Source organism: Choloepus didactylus, chromosome 7 (assembly GCF_015220235.1).
Source record: "Choloepus didactylus isolate mChoDid1 chromosome 7, mChoDid1.pri, whole genome shotgun sequence".
Taxonomy (NCBI): domain Eukaryota; kingdom Metazoa; phylum Chordata; class Mammalia; order Pilosa; family Megalonychidae; genus Choloepus; species Choloepus didactylus.
Genome location: NC_051313.1, coordinates 110015442 through 110029834, shown reverse-complemented (window position 1 = coordinate 110029834; position 14393 = coordinate 110015442). Strand labels below are relative to the sequence as shown.

Below are 14393 nucleotides of genomic sequence, written 5' to 3'. Positions count from 1 at the left end.
AACCTCGCGGGGTGAAAGTGGCTGCACCTGCTTTAGGCGAATTATGGTAGCACTAGAAGTTGGTCTCCCCTCCCTCCGCCGTTCGCTCGCTCCCTCCTCCCTCGCTCTCGTCGCGCTCCCTCCTTCCCCCTCCACCCCTCCTCCTCCCCCGCCCCTCCCGCCCCGCCCGCGCGCCGCCCGCTCGCAGCCACTCGCAGCCCCAGCTCAGTCGCAGCCCCTCGGAGTCCGGAGCCGGCCGCCCCTGCGGACCGGACAGTGCGGCAGCGACCGGGACTAAGCCCCAAGCCCGCGAGGAGGGCGCGGCACAGGCGGCGGCGGCGCGGCGGGGAGGAGCCCGGGCCGGAACCAGGGCTGGGCCGGGGGCGGGGACGCCGGGGTCCCAGAGACCCGGAGCGAGCGAGCGAGCGTCGCGGGAGGACTGGGAGGAGGAGCGGAGCCGGAACGAGCCGAGTCGCCCACAAAGTGCGATGCCCCGGCGGGGCTAAGGCGCGCGGCGGCCGGCGCGGCGCGGAGGGAGGACGCCCGGGAGCTGCGCGGCTCAGAGGGGCCGCCCCGGCTGGCGGCGGCGGGCCCGGGCTGCGACCCGAGCGAGCCCCATGCCCCGCGCGGGCTGACGGGCCGGAGCCCGCACGGAGCGGCCGGGCGGGACAGGTAGGTGGCGGGCCAGGCCCGGGAACGAGGGTGGGGGCTGGGCCGGCGACCAGACCAACTCCCAAGCTCGCGCACTCTTTCGCCCGCTCGCTGGCTCACTTTGTGTTTGCAAACTGCCCGCCGGAGACGCGCCGGGCGCCGGGAGGAGCCGGGCCCGGGCCGGCACACTTTGTTCCAGACGGGGGCCGGCTGCGGCGCACTGACCCCGCGCAGCAGCGACACCCCGCCTCTGACCGGGCCCCCGCGGCCGGGAGCTGTCCTGGGAACAGGTGGGGGTTTGGGCGCGGCAGCGGGAGGGGGGCAACCCGAGGCCGGCCGGAGGAGGGGGGAGTCTGGAGGGGCCATTGACGCCCTCCCTTCCCCGAGAGTCTGGGCCCCATCCCCTCCCGGCTTGGCCGCTGGGGATGGGGTGTAAGGGGACGCGCCTCCCCCCCAGCCCCAAGTCAGACAAAGAATGCTTCCCGGCCCGGACTTTCGTGACGTGGGGCGGGGTGGGGGTGGTGGTGAGAAGGGCTCCTCAAGACCCCCTCCCCCCAGTTTGTACAGGACTCCCCAAGACGCGCCAGAGGTAGATGGGGGGGGGGCGCGATCCCACCAGCCGCGCCGCCTCGTGTGAGGAGGGTACGCGTCCTGCTGGGGTCGCACCTCGGAAGTGCTGGAGCCAGGCAACCCTCTTCCCCCATCCCTCAGTCGTCTCGGAGACAGAGGGGAAAACTTCTTGGGGACTTGAAAGCGTCTGGAAGCGGCCTCTGTGATTTTGTGCGCTTGAGCTGGAGAGTGGGGGACCTATCCCGTGGATATCTCTATACTCAGCCTATTTGGGGAGAAACCCTGACCCACCATGTGGGGAGGGGGGAGAGGGGCCTGAAGGCCACCATGTAAGGGGATATCTGAGTAACCAAGGAGGACCCCAGCTCCCAGACGCGCGATCCTAGTGTCTCCCCTGGATAGCCCTCCACCTCCTTGCTGACCGGAGACCACCCAGCCGCGTTTCGGCTTCGAGCTCCCCACTAAAGCCAAACAAATTTTCTGGGGCTGTGCCTGGGCAGAGCCTGTGGCGCCAGAATGCGGGACGCCCTGAGGGACCTGGGGTCCCGGCCCTCTCCGCAAAGGACCGTGTGATTTCGCCTGACCCGGATTCTGAGCCAGAGGCCCTAACAGCGGCGGACTTCTCCCCTCCCCCAACTGAGACGACGTGGTGAACACACCAGCGTCCCACCCGGGACTGTCTAGGTTGGGGAGAAGAGGGTGTGGAAACGGGGAGACCCTGAGTCCGGAGAACCGCCCTGCTCATCCCCTCGCACTCCCGGCCTTTCTTGCCAACCTCTACCTGACCGGTTTTCTCGATCGCTGCGTGCCTGGGGTTCGAGGTGTCTGGAGATCGCAGTGTGTCCCGCGCACTAGCGCCGGGTCTCCCCGTCAGTCCAGAGCTGGAACCTGGAATTGGGGTAGGAGTGGGGAAAGCTGGAGACAACGTCTAGGAGGTGCAGATCCGAATTTGAAGCTGCCATGCCGTCAGTTCCCGGGAAAACCCAGGAGCATTTTGGCCCAAGCGGGTTTTTGCCTGAATTTCAGCATCTTCACGCCCGTTTTGAAACATCCCGCCTGGATTCTCCTAGAGTGAACTCTGTTGGGTGTGGGATTGAGGCCGCGAGCGCGCGGCCTGGGGTGGGGGGCAGTTGCTAGGGTTGGAGATGTGGCAGGGTGCTGGCGGGAGTGCCCCCTCCACCCACGCAGAAAGGAGGAGCAGCGAGCGCATCGCCTATGCGGCCTGTAGCCACCGACGGGTCTAACCAATGTCACTGCCGAACCCAGTGTGTAATGGAAACCCCGACGCAAAGAATTCGGACCCAGAATTCACTTTCCGCGGATAACCGCGACTGAACAGTTCCTTAGCCTCCAGGCTCTGCGAGTACCGGGCATTTTGAGCTCCCAGTGCCCCTAGTTAGCCAGTAGGTGGGCTTAGGGCTGAAGCTGGGGCCCAGCCCGCACTGAGCTGTCCTGAGGGGCGCCTGGAACCACCGGCCTCAGACAACCCCTGACAGCCCCCGTGGAAAACTGCTCCGGGAAGTCTCCAGGCTTGGGAGGTGTGTGTGTGTGTATGTGTTGACTTGAAAAACTGTCTTGCCCAGGGGCTCTTTGTCACCTTGCAGGCCCGACAGGATGGGGGGCAGGTGATTGCACTGGGGTCACCTGGATGGCTTGTTCACTCCCATTGTACCCTTCTGAGCCTCCCAAAAGCAGACCTTTTCCTTGCCGGACTCACTCTCCAGGGTCTCTCCCACTCTTGTCAGCTGGGTATGGTGGCACCAGGAGGAGGTAATGATGTGGGCATCCTTCTTACCACCCCCCACCCCCCAGGACCCTACCTTACCCTGGCCTCAGCCTTGGCACTAAGTGGAAGGAGACCACAGGAACCTTCTCTCCTGGCACTAGGAACTAGGCCCCTGGATGGGGTTTTCTATGCCTCTCCTGATCCTGGGCAGGCTTCCCAAAAGGTATGGCGTTGGGGAACGTCTGAGCCCTCCTGAAGGAATGTCTTGACACCAGCATTGGAGAATGCTGCGGGCAGAGCAGGCTAGGTCCAACTTGCAAAACGAACTGCCCCTATCCCTTTCTGTGTAGGTGCCCCCTCACTTGAAGAGTCACACTAGACACCCCAACCTGTCCTTCTCTGCCTTTGCAAGAACTCCTTTCCTGCAGGCAGGTAGGTTCCTTCTTGCCTAGAATATGTACATCCTGCTAGGCCCCTACTCTAAACACACCTCTTCCTGAGGGTAGTGGGGAGGGGATTGGGGGATTTCTTTTGATCCAGTAATCTCCCCAAATGTTTGCTGAGCCCCTACTGTGTCTGGGCAAGTCCCAGGCTGGGCACTTGCTCTCTGGACTTCACATTTTTGGGGTAGGAGAGACGGATATAAGATATCACATCAGAGAAACAAGGTTGGGAGCCGGATGTCTTTCAGAGGAGAAGTGCAAGGCTCAAGGAGAGGCCTGGAAGGAGTGGTGTCCTCTTGGTAGGAGAGGAAAGGGTCATCTTCCCAAGAAGCCTTGCCTACTCTGCCACTCCTGACCAGACTGCATCCTCCTTCCTTACATCCTACCCCTTCACTGTCCCCACTAACTTGGTGGATTTCCTGTTTCTCCAACAGGCCTAATATCTTTACTAATAGCATAAACAGTACAGAATAGTAATCTCTTCCATCCAAGGAGCTGCTCACAGTTTCCCTTCACGATCTTACAACTCTCCCAGCTTCTCCAAACCAAAGCAGGGCATGTACTATTTTTGATGGGATCTTGAAGCTCCATTGGCCGAAATGGCTTCCTTGAACTCAGTTCCAGAAGTCAGACTTGGTTCTGGAACTCTGGAACCGAAGGCAAGGAAATCGGGCCTCTCCAGGACAGAACATACTTGGCAATAATGTTAGGACAGGGGCAACTTAATTAAGCTCTTGGAACCTCAGTTTTCTTAAGTGTAAAGTAGGTCAATAATTCCCACATTAGAGTCAGTTTGGGAGCTGAATGGTGGAGCAGATGTAAGTTACTAGCACTGTGCCTGGTGCATGGCAGTACTGACCAAGGGGTGGCCTTTATTATTATTAGAGTCCCAACACTGCCACACCACGTAGTGAACTGAATGCTGGAGATACTCAATTATTAACCTCCATTTATGGGTTGGGAAAATGGGGCCCAAAGAGGAGAAGGGACTTGGCGAAGCAGAGGATAAAATGAGGGGCTTCTGACTCCCAGTGTACCGATGGGGCTTGAACTTCTGTGGGAAAGGAAGAAAGGATGGGAGTTGCTGCCACCTGCACCCTCCTCCTCTACAAGCTCCACAGGGCCTGGGCCTCTGCTCTTCCCTCCAGTGTCTTCCCTTCCTGACTCCTCTTTAAGGGAGGGTTCTGGGTTCAAAACCTGACATTTCCTTCCTGCACATTTTAAGCATGCCCCCCAGGCACACCTAAGATGCTCAAGGAGAGGAATATAAATGGGAGAGAGAATTTTCCCAGAATGCAGATGAGAAAAAGTGGCTGGCATCCCCTCTTTGCCTCTTTGCAAAAAAAAAAAAAGATTTCTAGGGCTTGGAAACCCTAGCCTACACAGCCTAAGACAACTTTGGCAGCCAGTCTCAGACCAGTTTGGGATCCTACTACTGGATTCATCTCGAAGAAGGAAAAAGAAACTTCCCTTGAGCCTGAAGTTGCTGGCTGTCTTCGGGGTTGCTTTCCCAGATTCTCCCGGGAAACGCACACCTTCACCCCACCGCCAGTTCGGCTTTGGGGGGATCGCAGCGGGATCCCTTTTTCTTTGGAACGTTGCGGCTGCGGATGCCTTGTGAGATGGCGCCGGGCAGACGCTGCACGGAGGCTGGACTCAGGGCGCAGCGGCCTGAGCTGCAAGGGGAGGGCTCAGGACACAAGAGGCGCACGTCTGGACCGGGTGACAGTTGTCAGCCGCAGTCAGGGCGTCCAGGGCGCGTCGCGGGAGCCATCTCAGGCCTGGCTGCCGTCCGACGCCCTCCATTCCTTCGATTACTGTTCTCAGGACTGCTCCTCGAACCCGGGTCTTTTGCGGGCTCTCCCATGCGTTCCAGCGCAGCCCTGCGCCTTTCTTCTCCCCAATCCCGGGTGTCACCACTGCGGCTCGTGCCCCGAATCCCACCTGTTCTGCCCACATTTCCGGGCCACCTCTTCTGCCCAACTGGAGCCTCCAGGTCCCGCATCCGGGGCGTGGCGGTTGGTGGTGTGTGACAGGATAAATGGTGTTTCCTTCCCACTTGGGTTGGTTCTGATGGTACCTGACGGGGCTACGGTACAAGGGAAGGGGAAGGAGGGCTAGTAATAAAGTCGAGTGTGTAGAATAGCGACCCTCTTCTCATTTGTCAGTGTAAGCAGGGTCGGCGGGGCCGAAAGTGACGCAGAACTCCGAAGGGCAGCAAAAGGTGGGTAAGTGTTGAGGGCAGGGTGGCTCATCATCGGGCCCCCATCATCGTACCCATTCCACAAACGTTGTGGTGCCCCTACTGTGGCAGGGGCTCGCGGGAGGACGCGGTAAAGTGGTTCAATAAGAGGTGGCTCCGCTTTCAACTTGGAAAATCAGAAATGTAGCAGGTACCGGTGCGCTGATCAGAAAAATTGGGTACTGGCGACCCCGGGCAGGCTCGGATTCTGACTCGCAAGCCGGCATCAGAGGGAGACCCTCTGGAGAGCCGCGCCGTGTTAAGGGAAGTTGGGGGTGGTGCGGTGAGGGGGCGTCGGTTCTCTATTTCTCAGTCCAGCAGGTCTGGGAGGGCTCCCTCGGGTTGGGTTCCCCATCTCTCAAGCCCACATTCCGAGGAGACCTGAGCCTAAGGAAGTTGGTCCTAAAGAGGGTAGGTACCTCCTCCTTTCCTTCAGGGGTTCCCTGCTCGGATGGGCACCGGCAAAAGGAAAGAGCGCCGGCTGAGGAGTATTTTGGTGAGAGAAGGAACGTCAAGATTTCCCGGAGACCCGGAGGGGGGCGCCTGCTGTAACCGCTTGGGAGGCGATGCGCCTGTCTTCCGCGTCTCTGGATGGGAGCTGGGGGCGCTTCTGACCATCCGGCCGTGTTGAGGGAGCAGAGTTAGTCTACTGGGAGAATCCTTCCTCTAGGAAGCCTCCGGGATTTCCGCGGAGAGCAAGAGCTGTCCGTCCATCCTTTCTAAACGGGGCGCGCTCGCCTTGGGTTTGCCGCCTGGCCAGCATTTCCCTGAGCCATCGGGAGCGCGTCTGTGTTTGTGAGTTGTGGGAAGCTCCTTGATCTCTGAATCCTGAGCTCCGGGAGGCAGAGCAGGTATCTGTGGCCCTCTTCAGAGCGCTGAGAAAATGCCGGGGGTGCAGGGGGGACTTCGGGTTCAGGGAAAGATGGAAGAGGGGTAGGCTGGGGCTGTGTGGCCTTTGCCTTTTAGCCACAGGGGAGGGCTTCTCGTGCCATGGGCTACACTCTCTCTGCTGAGGGATGACTTCAGGGTTTGGGTGGTATACAGGGTCAGGACACACAGAGTACACCCTGGCTTCCCCGGCTTCCCCATCCCTGGCTGGGAGGGAGCATTGTTGCCAACTTTCTAATTGCTGTGTGATTTTAGATGTAACTCCTCTTTGGGCCTCGGCTTTCCTAACCGTCCAGTTGGTAAGGGAGCACCCACCGTCCCCTCTCCCTGGTTTTTCCTGCCCTCCCTGCAGCTGCGCTTGGGCACAACGTGAGAAGTGACCAGAAGGTCTCAATATACACCCACTTTGTTCCAACCACCCGCAGGAGCCTGTTGCCTGTGAGGGCCCTTCCCATCCGGGGCACTGTGGAGCACTGGGTAGGGGCCTCGGGGGCCCAGGAGAGTCTCCTCCTTCCCAATTAGGCAGCTGAGCCTGATTAGAAGGGGAGCTACCGGCCCCCTCCTCCCGGATCCCCATCATAGAGATTTCCCTTCATCGGAATCTCACATCCTCCAGAAATTAATTTGATGCCTCTTGTTATCAATTAATTGAATCTCATTGGGAGAGAGAGCTCAGTGCGGCAGACTGTGGCTTGGCCCTAGTGCACTGCAGTTCTCCCCACCCCACCCCAGGATAGCCTCCCCTCCCCCCACCATTTCTTTTTTCTGCCTTGCTTTTAATTTCATTCATTTTCTAAAATAAAATCACTGCACTGGGTCCCTTTGGATGGATCTCTGTGGGGGGCACTGCGATCCCCCCTTCCTGGGCTGTGGGTGGTGGTGGTGAGCCACCCCCCCCACCCTGTTTGTTCCTTCCTTAAATAAACAAAACTTTGCCTGTTGGAAATTTGGTTCTGACCCTGACCTTGTGTGCTCTAGGGGCTGCAAGTGAGAAACTTGGGGAAGATTGAGGGAGGGAGAGCTGGGGACAGAATCCTTAGAGTCTCCTCTCATCACCCTCATTCTGCACCACACCCCCACACCCTCACCCACCCCCCGCCACACACACACACACACACACAGACACCCTAGTTGAGGGAGGGCAGCATTGAGTCCCAGGTTAGGGACTTATCAGCCATTAGGATTTTGTTCTTGTAAAAATTCCTTTTTTAAAAAAATTAGAGTCATTTAGGAGCAGATCTGTTAAAGGTAGGGGCAGAGAGCATTGGTATATCGTACCTTCCAGCTGCCCAGCAGCCAGTTCAGACGTCTGCAGGAATAATACCTCAGTGTTTCCTAGATGCTTAGAAGCCCTGGCTTTGCCCCCTTCCTGGAAGATGGGGAGGAAGGTTCTACAGGGCATCCCAGTTAGGGAATCTGGGAAGAGACTGTGGCAGGTACAGGTGAGAATAGGTGGTCAGCAGACCCTGAGGAATTGTGCTGCGCTCCCTTACATACTTCCTTGTTCTGATCCTCACAACAGCTCTGAGAGATTCTCCAGGTAGTTTGACTGGTGAGGGATCCAGGCCCAGAGAGGTGATGTGACTTGCTCAGAGTCACACAGCTAACTGGAAACTGCTTCTCCTGAATGCTGGCCATAGAGGCTGAGGTCACAAATTTATTAACTTCACCCTAATGAGTTTTGTTGACCCGTCAAAGTTCATTGCAATGGCAAATTTTACATAAATATCCCCACTTTGGCTACTTTTGAAAAAACCCAAGTCCTCTCATCACTGGGCCTGCATTTCTTGGGGAGTAAGGATGGACTGGGACTGAGCCCAGCTGGGACTTCCCACCTGGTCTCCTAGGTGGCCTACTTAGCACCTGAGGGCATTTGAGTTAGCAACACCTTCATGGTGATTTCCCCTGTCCTCAATATTCTTCAGAGAAAATCTAGCTAGGAGGTGGGAGTTGTCTGAGACACTCGACAGGGTCTGTGCAAGAGCTCAGAGAGGACCTTGAAGGACACCCTGACCCAACCCTGATTCCCACACAGCTGCTAAAGAACTGATGATGATGGTGGAGATTTTTTTCCTTCTTGCCATGGAGGGAGTTATAGGATGTGTGTCTCCAGGGGCCTGTTCCAGCTGAAACTAGCCCACCCCTGCCCAGATGAGTGCCTCTGTGAAAGTCATCGTCCTTTACCTGCCTCCCCTTCCCAAACGTATTCTCTTTTAAGGTCAGGAAGGTGTCTGGTGACCTGGAGCAAGGAAACACTGGTCTGGGTCTCAGTTTTCAGCCAGCTCTCCTCATCCTCTCCACCTAGGATTGCTCTAGACGTGGCCAAAGTGCAGAAGCTCAATGACCCGCTGCCCTCCTGCAAGCCTTAGTTTCTTCATCTGCAAATAGACATTATTGTTCCTACCTCACATGGCTGTTTTGGTGAAAATTAAATGGCATACAGTGGGAAAGCCCTTGGCCCACAGAAGGCACTCAGCTGGAGTTTTGTCAAGAGTCCTGGCCCTCCGAATTCCCTCTGCTAGAACTGCTCAGTTTTTCCTCCCAGTGCTGCGCTGGGGGACTGGCAGAAGTTGGGGCTGCCGGTCTAGCAGAGGGTGGAGCTGAACGTCAGGACCCAGCAGAGCATCTCAGAGCAGATGAGGGGCCAGAGTTGGAGCTGATATCGGGCATGTCCCACCCTCCTGAACTTTCACAGGTGAGGGCTAGCGAATGACAGAGTGGGAGGCAGAAGTCACGCTCTGGAACTCATCTTGGAACACGGAGATGTCACAGGAGTAGTATATAACTTTGCATATTTGTGGATGTGTCTTGGATGCCCTTGAATTGGTCCCTAAGATCCCTGTGATACCATGCCAAGGAATCACCAGGGGAGACAAAGGGGACAGGGCATGGCAGGGGCCGTCTGCGCAGGGCAGCCTACGCCCCAGGGAGGGCCAGACTGGCTGGAGCCCTTCCTGTGCCCACGGGAGCCCCCTGGTGCCAAGGGCACCAACAAAACCAGGCTCCAGATGGTCCCTCAGGCCCTGGGCGAGGTGCCTCCATCCCTTAGCCAGCAGGCCCCCCACGTAAGACGTCACTATTTAATTAGCCGTCTCTGATTAACCAAACTTGGCATTCGGCTCCTCTTGCCCTCATCTCTCCCAGCTCCGAATCAATGGCTTTGATATGCTAATTAGGGAGTAATTTAATTTCAAAAGGCCGCAATTAACAAGGGTGTTGTGGACATGCTGTAGTTAAGCGGAGTAATCTAATTTGCATTAGTAACAAGCAGGGACTAATTAGAAGCTTAATTAGACACTTAGATGGCTCTTATGTTTACTTTCTTAATGAGATGGAGTGGGATCTTTGGTTCTCTTTCTTTTCTTTCTTTCTATTTTTTTCCTCCTTATTGTTAATTCTTTCTTTTGGTCATGGTACAAGGAAGGGGTGTTGAGGAGACCACCTTGCCAGGGCCCCGTGGGAGTATTTTGGGGCTGCGGCCAAGGAGCGGTGAACTGGGGTGGGGTAGGGTGGAGGGGCATGAAAAGAGGTTTAGATTCCAGGGAAATTCCAGAGTGACCCCCCACCCCCTCTAGGCCTTGCCACCTCTGATGTGGCATTGGGGTGGAGCACTGGTTTGTGAGTCAGTTAGACTCAGCCACTTTAGCAGCCAGGTGGCCTCATCAAGTCACCTGGCGTCTTTGAAGTGTGATTCCTTCGTCTGTCGAAGTGAGCTTGAGGTTGTGTGGAGAGGGGAGGTGAAAGGGTATGGGAAAGGACTTTCAAAGATTCTGAGTGGAATTGGTGGTTATTAAGAATAAAATACATTCACAAATTGTGTGCTGAGGCCTCACTTCCTTAAGACTCGACTCAGAAGTCACCTCCTACAGGAAGTTCTCCCAGAGCACCCCCAGCTCCAGCTTGATTGTTCCCTTCTAGGCTCCCATAGCCTCCAGTGTGTATCTAACAAAGCATTTGTCAAGTTGTGTGTGTACGCTGGTAGGGCAGAAGTTCTCAACCCTGGCAGTACTTGAAGTTTCTAATCACTCAGGAAAGCTTTAAAAAATATCTGTGAAATGTCAGTATCAGTGGATCGGGGTACCTGTGGGAACAGGGGTACATTGGAGCTATCTGTATGGGGTTCGTATTACTTTTGAAACTGTCCTGTAAGCTTGAAAGCATTTCAACATAAAAAGTTTGAAAAACAAAAACAGAAAAAAATGTATGTACCTGGGTCCCAATCGCCTGAGAATCTGATTCAGTTGATCTTGGGTAGGGGCCCAGGCGCTGATTTTTTTTATTTTTTAAACACTTCACAGGTGATTCTGATGTATAGGCAAGTAAGCCAGTGTGTTTGCCAGTCTGTCTTCCTTTCTCTTCCAGCAAATTGTAAGCTCCCCAAAAGCAGGGGCTGTGTTTTATGCAACCCTGTCTCCCCAGATCCAGGTATCCGCTGTGCTCTATGTCGGTTGCAAGGAAGGCCCCATACCCAGCTATCTACCTTGTAAACACACACACTTGACAAATTCTGGAGTACTGGGTCTTGAGTGCATAAAAAGGGATCTGAAAATGTACGGAAGAAGAGAAAGGAGGGAAGTCACCAAAAAGGAGAGGGGCTTGGGGATCTTCTGAGACCTGCTGAAGGAAGGGCGCCATTGGTACAAGTGTTCTGGACATCACTTAGGGGATGTATGTATCAGGGTCTTAAAAATATGCTTACCATTTGACCAGGGTATTCTAGCTTCTAGAAATGTACCCTAAGCAAGTAATCAAAAAATGCAGAGTATCCTGTTTGTACACGGGTATTCATTGTAGAGTTATAGTAAAAAATAGATAACAGCCTGTATGTCCACCTCTAGGGGACTGGCTATAATAAATTCTGGAATGTGCACCCCATTTGGGCATTGTTGCCTGAAATAATCAATGTTATGGAAAATATCATGGAAATGCGTTTGATAGTAAATGGTGAATGGGAAAATAGTAAAATTCAAACTATGTATAGATTATGACCCCAATTTCCTTTTTTAAAATGTTTATATGCCAACAGAGAGTGAAAATGAGACTGACGGGAAAGATAGATGCCAAAAGACTAGCAAGGGAGTTATCTCTGGGTGGTAGAATTATGGATACTATTTATTTTTTTCTTTATACTTTTTTTTCTTCAAAATTTTCTGCTAAGATTGAAACTTGGGAGAGAACCTGAAACAGACAGCACAGGATGGTGGGGTGGCTCATCTTCCAAATCAGAGGCTTGCTGCAACTTTTTATGTAGGATGTCCTCACCCTGCCTCTCTGTGCTAGGCCCAGATTCCTGAACTTTTGTGCTATGAAGAGGCCTTGAATGGGCTATAGAGTTGGGGCACTTGGCTCCTAGGGTGTCAGAAGTCCCTTGGGAAGAATCTCAGGCCCAGCATCCGGGTAGGGTTGGAAATGGGGAGGGAAACCTGGGGTGCCAACCTCTGACTGAAACTGGGAGAGTCCCAGAGTGCAGGGGACAGGGAGTGGGAGAGGGATTAAACTTCTGGAACTCAGCCCCATCTGCTTGTGGAGAGACTCTACTGGCCTGATCAGAGAGCCAGCTAATCATGTGTCTTCCAGGTCCCTGGCTTCAGGACCTATTTTGGAGCTACAGGGATACTCTAACCCTCAGATCCTACCTCAGTTTCCTCAAGTGCTGAAGCAAGGGCTGAGAGAGATGAGATCAATTTTCACACCATATCCCACTCAGAGTTGGGTTATAGCAGGACTTTTTTGAGCCCCCATCATTATAGTAACTACTCTTCTCCGAAGGCCTTCTTCATGCATTGTGTTTTATTTGCTATCCCAGCAATCCTATAGCAAAGGCTTACTGGTATTAGTTCCACTTTACAGATAAGGAAACAAGGAAACGGAGGCTGAGACTGGTGATCTCACTGCTCAATGTAACAAAGATAGTAAGAAGCCAGGGAGGGTCTGCAGGTAGGTTGGCGAATAAGTGGTTGGCTAAGCTGCTGCCCTAGAGCCCTCCCCTCACCTGGCAGCCTGAAGCCAGTGGACCTCTGGGGTCCAGAGCTGAATGGTGAGGGTGGTTCCCGAACCTTGTGCTGACTGACTGAGAAGCATCCTTTGGGCAGGTGTAGGGACAGCGCTCATCGCTCTAAAAGGTCCTTTGCTTTATGTCCCTTGACCCAAGTCGGACCCAAAAGCAGTGTGACTGAAAAGAGGGAGAACGAAATAGACAGCATCCTCACACTCGAGTCCCCACTTTTGTGTCTTTTTATATCATCTGGAATTGTGTAATTTCAAAGACTTTTATCTCTGGAAGAGTCGGAATCTGGTGACCTCTCGTTTGCAGACTAGGGGCGTTTGTCTGTGCTGTTCCCCCTCCCTCCGATGTATACTTTGCCTGGTCAGTACCTATATACCCTTCATATCTAAGCATGAATGCCTTTTCCCAAAAAGAAGGCCCCCTCCCCTGCGCTTGAATTAGATCCCCTTGTATGTTCCCTGTACTCATCCTCCATAGAATGTGTCTAATTTGAACTTATTTATTTATGTATTGTCTGACCCCTCGTGGGAATGTAAGCTTCATGAGATTGGGGCCTGAGCCCTGTTCGATTCAGCTCTACATACTCAGCCTGGAACAATGTAGGTGCTTAATAAATATTTGTTGGACCAATAAATGAACGAAGTTTCATTGCTGGTGAAATAAACTCCTGCCAGCCATTGGAAGAGGGAGAAGAATCATTCATGGCTAAACTTTCAAAGAGACAAATGCCTGATTTCAAAAACAAAAAGGAGTTGGGGGAGCCTCTCCATTATTACCAGGTTGCCCTTGCTGTGTCTTTTCTCCACGGCCCTCAAAGCATCAAGGACAGTTTGCATTTGTGCTTGTTTGCGTTTTGTAAGCCTGCAGAGGGCAGGAACCTCATTTCATTTTCCTGTAGATCCTCCGTGCTTAGCTTAATCAGGCACTTAACATGTTGAATAAATGAATGGCCTTGGAGATTGATCACCTAGTTTCAGCCATAAAGTCAAGTCAGGGTTTGTCCTTTGGGGCCCTATTACCTCTCAAAGTGTGTTCCTGGACAAGCAGCATCAGCATCACCTGGGAATTTTTGTGAATGCATATCCTCTGGCCCCTTCCAGACACACTGAATCAGAAACTCAGGGGTTGGGACCCGGCAGTCTGTATTTTCACAGGCCCACCAGGTCAGTCTGATGTGCTCAAGTTTGAGATCCCCTGGCTTAAGGTTTTGGTGCATTTCTTCCCCCTCCTTCTACTCTCCCCTCTCCCCCATGATATCTTAAGTTTACATCTGTATTTTATTACCATCTGCTTCCTAATCTTTCTTTGAAGTTGATAGGGGTATAAGCTATAAATAGATCACATCTAGTCCAGTTCTCCCCATTTTACAGATGAGAAAAGGGTGGCTAAAAGGGGGAATTAATTTACCCATTTGTCAAGTGGGGGATAGAAGAGGCCAGGTTTCCCAACTTCTGGTCTCAGGCCCTCAGTGAGGGCATGTTCTGTGCCTGTGCTGTCTCTCCCTTTAGATTATAGACTTCCGGAGAACTGGAAACGCGTCTCCTTATTTCAACTCCAGGCACCACTATTGCTGTGGGTACAGGTTGCTTTTGGTCGCGCTCCCGCCCGCGTGCTCCCTTATGAGCTGGGGAGGGGTGAGGAGGCGCCCCATCTCTAGCTGTGCGCGCGGACGTGTGCGCCCTGTGGGGCGCGCGCCCCGGGAGCGCGCTGGGGGCTACTCCGCCTCTCCCTCCCTTCCTCCTTCCCTCCCTCGCGGGTAAACTCCGGGCAGCCATCAGTCTGTTAATTGCACTAATTAGAGATCGCGGAGGTGTTAATTGGAAAACCCTGGTATTGTGCCTGTTTGGGGAAGAAAACGTCAATAAAAATTAATTGATGAGTTGGCAA

The 14393-nt window shown here is 54.1% G+C and overlaps 1 protein-coding gene across 1 annotated transcript in view; it reads left to right on the top strand.

The window, feature by feature from the left end:
- The first annotated feature begins 179 nt into the window (after window positions 1–179).
- FOXP4 (forkhead box P4) overlaps window positions 180–14393 on the top strand; it is a 59229-nt gene continuing 45015 nt past the window's right edge. Inside the window, 1 exon segment of the mRNA XM_037842999.1 lies at window positions 180–651. The gene's annotated coding sequence lies outside the window, so the exon portion shown is untranslated.